Source organism: Ailuropoda melanoleuca, unplaced genomic scaffold (genome assembly GCF_002007445.2).
Source record: "Ailuropoda melanoleuca isolate Jingjing unplaced genomic scaffold, ASM200744v2 unplaced-scaffold4572, whole genome shotgun sequence".
In the NCBI taxonomy this organism is placed as follows: domain Eukaryota; kingdom Metazoa; phylum Chordata; class Mammalia; order Carnivora; family Ursidae; genus Ailuropoda; species Ailuropoda melanoleuca.
In genome coordinates, this window is record NW_023217970.1 from 162,515 (window position 1) to 173,362 (window position 10,848).

Below are 10,848 nucleotides of genomic sequence, written 5' to 3' on the forward strand. Positions count from 1 at the left end.
TACAACAGACTCATTTTATTTTATTTTTTAAAAAGATTTTACTTATTTATTTATTTGTCAGATAGAGCAGAAACAAGGGGAGTGGCAGGCAGTGAGAGAAGCAGTCTCCCCACTGAGCAAGGAGCCCAATGTGGGGCTCTATCCCAGAACCCTGGGATCATGACCTGAGCCGAAGGCAGCTGCTTAACCAACTGAGCCACCCAGGTGCCCCACAGACTCATTTTAGACCTAAAAACACCACAGATTGAAAGTGAGAGGATGTAGAAATATCTATCATGCAAATGGATATCAAAAGAAAGCCAAAGTTGGGGCATCTGGTTGTCTCAGTCAGTTTAGTATGTACCTTTGGCTCAGGTCATGATCCTGGGGTCCTAGGATTGAGCCCTGCATGGGGCTCGTCTGCTTGTCCCTTTCCCTCTGCCCCTCCCCCAACTCATGCTCTCTATCTTGCTCTCTTTAATCAATAAATTCTTTTAAAAAATAAAAGAAAGAAAGAACAGGAAAGAACAGAAAAGAAAAGAAAAGAAAGAAAAGAAAAGAAAGAAAGAAAAAGCTGGAGTAGCAATATTTCAGATAAAATGGACTTTTTTTGGGGGGCTGGCTACAGTATGCTTTATTGGTGTACATAACAATGTAGGGCTCTCCAAGCCTCTCCCTTTCTTCAAGGAGTGGAAACTATGGAGGTTGGGAGATTCTCAGTGTACTGGGGATGAGTTATGGCAAATAATTCCCAGCAGCTGAGGGCCTCTCTCTTCCTCTTGCTCTCACTGGGGCTGGGGGTTCAGAGGGCTCTTATTTCTTGGAGGCCACATGTACCATAACATCCACCACCCAGTTGCTATAGCCAAATTCACTCATACCAGGAAATGAGCTTGACAAAGTGGTCATTGAGAGCAATGCCAGCCCCAGCATCAAATGTACAAGAGTGGGTGTCATTCTTAAAGTCACAGGAGACAATCTGGTCTTCAGCATAGCCCAGGATGTCCTTGGGGAGGTCATCTGATGCCTGTTTTACCACCTTCTTGATGTCATTGTATATGGCAACTTTCTCTAAGAGGCATGACAGATCCACAATTGACACACTGAGGGTAGCGATGCGGAAGGCCATGCCAGTGAGCTCACCATTCAGCTCAGGGATGACCTTTCCTACAGAATAGTGACACTGTAGAAGCAGATGGCATTCTGGGCAGCCTCTTGGGCATCATGGCACAGCTTCCCAGAGGGACTGTCCACAGTCTTCTGGGTGGCAGTGATGGCATGGGCTGTGATCATGAGTCCTTCCACAATGCCAAAACTGTCATAGATAACCTTGGCCAGAGGGTCCAAGCAGTTGGTGGTGCATGAAGCATTGCCCATCACAAATATGGGGGCATCCCCAGAAGGGGCAGAGATGATAATCCTCTTGGCCTCACACTTCACGTGAGCCCCAGGCTTCATGGTGATGAAGACCCCAGTGGACTCCACAACATACCAGCACCAGCATCACCCCATTTGATGGTGAGATCTCACTTATGGAAGTTGGAAATGGGCTTTCAATGATGACAAATTTCCCATCCTGAGCCTTGACTGTGTGATGGGATTTGCCACGTGTGGAATCATACTGGAACACACAGACCATGTAGCTGAGGTCAATGAAGAGGTCATTGATTGTGACAGTATCCACTTTGCCAAAGTTAAAAGCAGCCACAGTAACCAGCCACCCAACATGGCCAAATCTGTTTACTCTGACCTTCACCATCTTGTCTCAGGCTGGCACTGCACCAGAAGCTGTGGCTGTCTGCTGAGCAGGGAGGAGCAGAGACCCAAGATAAAATAGACTTTAAAGTAAAGACTATAACAAGAGACAAAGAAGAACACTATATACTAATAAAGGGGACATTCCAATGCGAAGATATAACAATTATAAATATCTACACACCCAACTGAGGAGCACCCATGTATATAAAAGAATAACAAACATAAAGGAACTAATCGATAATAACACAATAATAGTAGTGACTTTAACAAATCACTTACATCAAAGGACAGATCATCAAACCCAGTTAACTGGGTCCTTGGGCGGCTCAGTTGGCTGAGTATCTGCCTTTGGCTCCGGTCATGATCCAAAAGTCCTGGGATTGAGTTCTGCATCAGGCTCCCTGCTCAGTGGGGAGCCTGCTTCTCCCTCTCCTTTTGCTCCCCCCACTCCTGCTCTCTCATGCACTCTCTTTCTATCTCAAGTAAATAAAAAGTTTAAAAAATAAAATAAACAGGTAATCAACAAAGAAACAATGGCTTTTAATCACACTTTGGACCAGATGAACTTAACAAATACATACAGAACATTCCATCCTAAAACAGCAGAATACACATTCTTTTCAAGAGTACATGACACATTCCGTAGACTAGATCATATATCAGGTCACAAAATAAACCTCAGCAAAGTCAAGAAGATCAAAGTCTTACCATATGCAGCTTTTCTGACCACAATGCTATGAAACTCGAAGTCAACCACAACAAAAAATGTGGAAAGACCACAAATACATGGAGGTGAAATAAACAACAAACGGGTCAACCAGGAAAACAAAAAAGAAATTTAAAAAGGCACATGGAAACAAATGAAAATCAAAACACAACAATGCAAAATGTCTGGGATGCAGCAACAGCAATTCTAAGAGGGAAGTTTACAGCAANAGTCTTACCATATGCAGCTTTTCTGACCACAATGCTATGAAACTTGAAGTCAACCACAACAAAAAATGTGGAAAGACCACAAATACATGGAGGTGAAATAAACAACAAATGGGTCAACCAGGAAAACAAAAGAGAAATTTAAAAAGGCACATGGAAACAAATGAAAATCAAAACACAACAATGCAAAATGTCTGGGATGCAGCAACAGCAATTCTAAGAGGGAAGTTTACAGCAATACGTGCCTATCTCAAGAAACAAGAAAAAGTCAAATAAACAAGCTAGTTTTACACTTACAAGACCTAGAAACAGAACAACAAAACCTAAAACCAGCAGAAGGAAGGAAATAATAAAGATTAGAGCAGAATTAAATGATATTGAAACAAAAAAAAAACCCTCAACAAGGTATTAGCAAATTAAATCCAATAATACATTTTTAAAAATCATTCACCATAATAAAGTGGGATTTATTCCCGTGTTGCAGGGGTGGTTCAATATCCACAAATCAATCAACATGATACATCACATTGATAAGAGAAAGGACAAGAACCATATGATCATTTCAATGGATGCAGAAAAAGTATTTAACAAAATACCCCATCCATTCATGATAAAAAAAAAAAACCCTCAATAAAGTAGGTTTAGAGGGAATATATCTCAACATAAAAAGGCCATATATGAAAAACCCACAACTAACATCATCCTTAATGGGAAAATCTGACAGCTTTTCCCCTAAGGTCGAGAACAAGACCAGGATGTCCACTCTCACCATTTCTATTCAACATCATACTGAAGTCCTAGCCATAGCTATCAGACAATAAGAAGAAATAAAAGGCATCAGATCAGTATGGAAGAAGTAAAATTTTCATTATCTACAGATGACATGGTACTATATATAGAAAACCTGAAAGATTCTAACAAAAAAAAGTCTAGAACTGATAAATGAATTCACTAATGTCACAGGATACAAAATCAACATACAGAAATCTGTTGCATTTTCCTATACCAATTATGATGGAGCAGAATGAGAAATTGAGAACAATCCCATTGGACCAAAAATAAGATATCTACGAATAAACCTAACCAGAGGGGAAAGACCTTATTCTGAAAATTATAAAATACTGATAAGGAAATTTAAGACAACACAAAGAAATGGAAAGACATTCCATTGTCATAGATTAGAAGAACAAATATCGTTAAAATGTCTATACTACCCAATTCAACCTACACATTTAATGAGGCATAACAATTCTGGACTTCAAGTTATATTACAAAGCTGTAGTCATCAAAACTGTATGGTACTGGCACAAAAATAGACACATGGATCAATAGAACAGAACAGAAAACCCAGAAATGAATGCACAACTTTATGGTCAATTAATTTTCAGCAAAGCAGGAAAGAATATTCTATGAAGAAGTCTCTTCAACAAATGGGTTGGGAAAAAATTGACAGCTACATGCTAATGAATGAAACTGGACCACTTTCTTACACCATACACAAAATGAATTCAAAGTGGATGAAATACCTAAATGTGAGACAGGAAACCATAGAAATCCTAGAAGTGAACGTAGGCATAATCTCTTTGACATCAGCCATAGCAACTTCTTTCTAGATACGTCTCCTGAGACAAAAGAAACAAAAGCAAAAATAAACTATTTGGGACATCATCAAGATAAAAAAGCTTCTGCACAGTGAAGGAAACAATCAAGAAAACTAAAAGGCAACCAACAGAATAGGAGAAGATATTTGCAAATGATATGTCTGATAAAGGGTTAGTATCCAAAATCTATAAAGAAGTTACCAAACAACACCCAAAAGACAAATAATCCAGTTAAAATGTGGGCAGAAGACATGAACAGACATTTTTCCAAAGAAGACATTCAGATGGCCAACAGACAATGAAAAGATGTTTAAGATCACTAAATATTAGGGAAATGCAAATCAAAACCACAATGAGTTACCACGTCACACTGTTAGAATGGCTATTATCAAAAGGACAAGATGCAAGTGTCGTAGAGAACGTGGAGAAAAAGCAACCCTTCTGCCCCATTGGTGGGAATGTAAATTGGTACAGCCACTCTAGAAAACAGTAGAGATTCCTCAGAAAATTAAGAAAAGATTGACCACATTATTCCAGGATTACCACTTCTGGATAATTATGCAAAGAAAACAAAAAACATTAATTTGAAAAGATATATGTGCCACTATGGTTATTGCAGCACTATTTACAACAGACAACACATGGAAGCAACCTAATCCATTATCCTAATCCACCTATCCATCAATAGGTGAATGGATAAAGAGGATGTGGTATATACAAACAACAGAAAATGACTCAGCCACAAAGAAAAATGAAATCTTGTCATTTGCAACAACGTAAGTGGACTTCAAGGCTATTATGCTAAATGAAGTAAGTCAGACAGAGACAAACAGTCCATGATTTTACTGATATGTGGAATGGAAAAAAAAAAAGCCTAAAACAAACAAAACAACACGAAAGCAAATTCCCAGATACAGAGAACAGATTGGTAGTCACCAAAGGCAAAGTATGTTGGGGGTAGGTGAAGTGGGTCAATTGTACAGTGATGAATAGTAAGTAGACTTTTGGTGGTAATCACTTTGCCATGTACACAGATGTCAAATTATAACATTATATACCTGAAACATATATAATGTTATATACATTTACCGCAATAAAAAAGGAAGCTGAAAAACCTCTAAAATGCTGATAAACTTGTTTTAAAAAACATAAACTACCAATAGACAATGAAAGAGAGGAAAACATTACAAGTCTTATAGATATTTCATAATAAGAGAATATTAGGAACAACTTCTTCCAATAAATTTGATAACACCGATTAATATATAGATTTCTTAGAAGACACAGGCTACCAAAAATTGAATTTACAGTTGAAAGCCTTTCCACAGGGAAAACTGCAGGCCAAAATGACTTCCTATGTTGAATTTTTACCAAACATTTAAGAAAGAAACAATAACAATTCTACAAAACTCCTGCAATAAATTTAATACAAAGAGATATATTCTATAAGGCCAGCATTACCCTGGTACTAAACCAGAAAAAGCATTGCTTCAAAACTGATTTTAAAAACTTTCAGCAAACTAAATAGAAAGGATTTCCTCAGCCTGTTAAAAAGCTTCTACTAAAAACCTACAGCTAGTATCATACTTAATGGTGAAAATAAATTCTTTTCTCATAAGAATAAAAACAAGTCAAGGATGTCTGCCCTAACCACTTGTATTCAGCACTATGCTGTTTGATCTTAGCAAGTACAATAAGGCAACAGAAATGAATAAAATGATCCATACTAGAACATGAGAAGTAAAATGTCTTTATGCACTGAAAACATGATCACCTATGACGAAATCCTACTTTATAAAAAACAAGTAGAAGCAAAAGATTTTGCAAGTTTTCAAAATGCAATGCCAATAAGCAAAATATCTATTATATTTCTATATATTAGCAATAAATGATTATAAATTAAACAAAAAAATACCATTTAGAAAAGCACCAAAAATTAAAATACTCAGGAGTAAATCTCAAGAAGATATGTAAGACCTGTTCACCAGGAACTATATAATATTGCTGAAAGAAATTAAATGGGATTTATATAAATAGAAAGATATACTGTTCTCGTGGCTCATTTTCATAAGGAATGAATACATTCATCAAATAAGAATTAGGTTACAGCTGTGACAACACTCAAATCCATATTTGATGCCTCAAGTTTTCTGAATCCAAAATATCGAAGATAGAAACAAAAGGCTATACCATGATTAGCGAGAAGGCCTTATATTACCTATGAGATCCTCCTGTAAATCACTAGCTGTCTGCATACTCTCTTCATTGCTGCCTTCATGTCTTTATTCCTGAATGTGTAGATGACTGGATTCAGAAAAGGAGTGAGAACTGCATCAGAGAGAGCAAGAAATTTGTCCATCTGTGAACTGGGATGTGGCCATGTATAGATAAACATGGTTGGACCAAAGAGAAAAAAATACCACAGTGATGTGAGCTGACAAAGTGGAGAGGGCCTTGGACGAGCCACCTGAGGAATGTTTCCAAACAGTAAACAGGATGAAGATGTAGGAGATGACGAGTATGAAGAAAGAGCCAACACAGAGGAACCCACTGTTGACAGTGACCATGAACTGCAATCTGTAAGTATCTGTACAGGCCAGCCTGAGGAGACGAGGAAGGTCACAGTAAAAGTTGTCCAATACATTAGGACCACAGAAGGGTAAATTAACAATAAATACTAGTTGAAACAGTGAGTGAATAATGCCAAAAGCCCAAGCAGCAGCTAGAAACAAAATGCACATTCGTGGGTTCATAATGGTCAAGTAGTGGAGAAGCTTACAAATGGCAACATATCTGTCAAAGGCCATGGCAATGAGTAGCACCATCTCCATGCCACTGATGACATGGATGAAGAAGATCTGGGCAATGCAGCCTCCAAAGGAAATAACTTTGCGCTCTCTGAAAAGATCATAAATCACCTTGGGTGAGGTGGCAGAGCAGGCCCCCAAGTCAGTGAAAGAGAGACTGGCCAGTAGGAAATACATGGGGGAATGTAAGTGAGGATCGATGGTCACAGAAAACACAATGAGGACGTTTCCAGTCATGCTTGCCACATAGAGCACACAGGAGAACACCAGGATGAGAAGCTGGATCTCCCATGAATGAGTGAGTCCCAGAAACACAAACTCAGACACAACTGAGTGATTCCTTCCATCCATGGATCCAGCCAACTGGGCTGCCACTGAAATGATGAAAAATAAGAAAATGAGCAAGATTCTGGAGATGATAATAGATCATAGAATTGCCAATGTTTCAATATCCTTATTATGAATGAAAAGTATATAGTTATCTGCTTTCTCACATATAAAAACAAAAAATAAAAGTCAACACACTATCATCACACATGTGAGCTATGACATAATTCAAACTTATCAACAAAACTCTGACTGCAATGTTCTGTTCTCAAATTAACAGATTAGGCACGAACATGGATATATGAGTATCCATGATGTTCATTAGCTGTTTAAATCACTTCTGATCATGACTGGTCCTCATTTCTAACATATTCCATCTTGCTTTTATGTATAGTGTCACAGTCCATTTCTCTCCCCAGTTTGCTCTCACAGTTTGCTAATAAAAAGAGGGAATAAGAGGGGTGCCTGGGTGGCTCAGTTGGTTAAGCGTCCAACTCTTGATTTTGGCTCAGGTCATAATCTCAGGGTCATGAGATCGAGCCCCAGGTCGGACTCCATGCTGGGTGTAGAGCCTGCTTAAGATTCTCTCTCTCGGGGAGTTAAGATGGCGGAGGAGTAGGGGAGCCCTTTTTCAGCCGGTCCCCTGAGTTGAGCTGGATAGGTACCAGACCAGCAGGAACATCCACGGAATCAGCCTGAGACGCAGGAAGATACATCTGGATCTCTACAAATGAACATCTCCAGCGCTGAGTATCACGGTACGAAGCAGGGAGCCGTGAAACCGCNTATCCACGGAATCAGCCTGAGACGCAGGAAGATACATCTGGATCTCTACAAATGAACATCTCCAGCGCTGAGTATCGAGGTACGAAGCGGGGAGCCGTGAAACCGCGCACAGATATCAGAAGATAAACAGAAGGGGGAGGGAGCCGCCATGTCAGGGCGCCGGGAAGCGGTAGCCACCTGCACCAGGGAGCGAGCGGACCACGGACCCGCACACTTGAGACAGCAGACTGAGAACGGGAGCTCCAGGAGCGCGCGGCAGCTGGCAGGCCACCGGCACCAGGGACCGGGCGGACCGCACCCTGGAAACAGCAGACTGAGTCCTTGAGCTGGGAGCGTGCGCCACCAAGCATCTCACGGAGCTCCGGAGCTCCGGTGTGCTCACAGGATTCAGGCTGAGACTGGGAGCTCCAGGAGCATGCACGGNTCGAGGCTGAGACCGGGAGCTCCGGGAGCGTCCGCGGGGCGGCTGGCGGCTGGAGGGCCACCTGCACTGGGGAGCAGGCGGACTCGCGGTCAGCACCCGCGAGACACCAGACGGAGACCGGGAGCTCCAGGAGCCCGCATGGGGGGGCTGGCGGCTGGCGGGGTTGGAAACACAAAGGACAGAGACGTGCCGGCCCTGGAAGTGAGGGCTGGGATGCCGGGTGTGGGGCGCACAGACTGGGATGCTGCAGGGTTGAGCAGCACCAACAGAAACAGAGTCAAAGTGGCCAAAACACCAGTGGAGAACGATCCGCGATCCCTCTGTTCTGAGACAGAGGCTGAATTTCAGCCGCTGCTGCTCTCTCAGAAGAGGCACAGCAAACCGCCAGGGAAAGCCGCCAGAGAACAAAAGCCTGGAAATACCAGCTCACAGGGAGCCCATGCCCATCCCCCCTTGCAGGGGACACANAATACCGGCTCACAGGGTGCCCATCCCCATCCCCCCTCGCAAGGGACACAGAGACTCTACCCAAACAGGGTTTTCTGAGTACCTGCAGGCAGGCCCCTCCCCCAGAAGGCAGGCTGAAAAATCAAGAAGCCCACAACCCGGAGCGCCTGAGTGGCGCAGTCACCAAGCACCTGTCTTCGGATTAGGGTGTGATCACAACGTTCCGGAAAGGAGTTCCTCATCGGGCTTCTCCACCAGGAGCCTGCTTCTTCCTCTCCCACTCCCCTGCTTGGGTTCCCTTTCTTGCTGTATGTCTGTCTCTCTCTCTCAAATAAATAAATAAAATCTTTAAAGAAGAAGCCCAATCCCTAAGATCTCTATAAAACAAGGGCGCACCGCCTGGGTCCCAGTCAATAATTTGGACTCTGGACAACCTCGCAATCTCTCATCATCAGATGACGAGAAGGAGAAGTCCCCCCCAGCAAAGAAAAGATAATGAGTCTGTGGCCTCTGCCACAGAATTGGCCTCGGCCACAGAATTAATACATATGGATGTATCCCAATTATCAGAAATGGAATTCAGAGCAACAATGGTCAAGATGATGAGTAGACTTGAAAAAAGTATTAACAAAAATGTTACTGAGAATATAGAATTCCTAAGGCNCCACTCCTCTGCTTGGGTTCCCTTTCTTGCTGACTGTCTCTCTCTCTCTCAAATAAATAAATAAACTCTTTAAGGAAGAAGCCCACATCCCTAAGATCTCTATAAAACAAGGGCGCACGGCCTGGGTCCCAGTCAACACTTGGGCTCTGGACAACCCTGCAATCTCTCTTCATCAGAATGACGAGAAGGAGAAGTCCCCCCCAGCAAAGAAAAGATAATGAGTCTGTGGCCTCTGCCACAGAATTGGCCTCGGCCACAGAATTAATACATACGGATGTATCCCAATTATCAGAAATGGAATTCAGAGCAACAATGGTCAAGATGATGAGTAAACTTGAAAAAAGCATCAGAGAAAGCGTTGCTGAGAATATAGAATCCCTAAGGGCAGAAATGAGAGCGAATCTGACAGAAATTAAAAATTCTTTGAGCCAAATGCAGTCAAAACTAGAGGCTCTGACGGCCAGGATCACCGGGGCAGAGGAACGCATTAGCGAATTGGAGGATGGGTTAATAGAAGAAAAAATGAAAATGNAGCGAATTGGAGGATGGGTTAGTAGAAGAAAAAACGAAAATAGAAGCTGGTCTTAAAAAAATCCACGCCCACGAATGTAGATTACGGGAGATTACTGACTCTATGAAACGATCCAATGTCAGAATCATCGGCATCCCTGAAGGGGTGGAGAAAAACAGAGGTCTAGAAGAGATATTTGAACAAATTGTAGCTGAAAACTTCTCTAATCTAGCAAGGGAAACAAGCATTCATGTCCAAGAGGCACAGAGGACCTCATCCAAACTCAACCACGACAAACCTATGCCACGACATGTCATAGTGCAATTCGCAAATATTAGATCCAAGGATACAGTATTGAAAGCGGCCAGGGCAAAGAAATTTCTCACGTACCAAGGCAAAGGTATCAGGATTACGTCAGACCTGTCTACAGAGACCTGGAATGAGAGAAAGGCTGGGGGGGGCATTTTTAAAGCTCTTTCAGAGAAAAACATGCAGCCAAGGATCCTTTATCCAGAAAGGCTGTCATTCAGAATTAATGGAGAAATAAAGACGTTCCAGAATCACCAGTCATTAACCAATTTCGTAACCATGAAACCAGCCTTACAGGAGAT

At 41.8% G+C, this 10,848-nt stretch overlaps 2 pseudogenes; both read right to left on the reverse strand.

The window, feature by feature from the left end:
• Positions 1 to 792: 792 nt before the first annotated feature.
• On the reverse strand, positions 793 to 1,738 carry LOC100480398 (annotated as a pseudogene).
• A 4,751-nt stretch (positions 1,739 to 6,489) lies between these two features.
• On the reverse strand, positions 6,490 to 7,429 carry LOC100477376 (annotated as a pseudogene).
• Between the last annotated feature and the right edge of the window lie 3,419 nt (positions 7,430 to 10,848).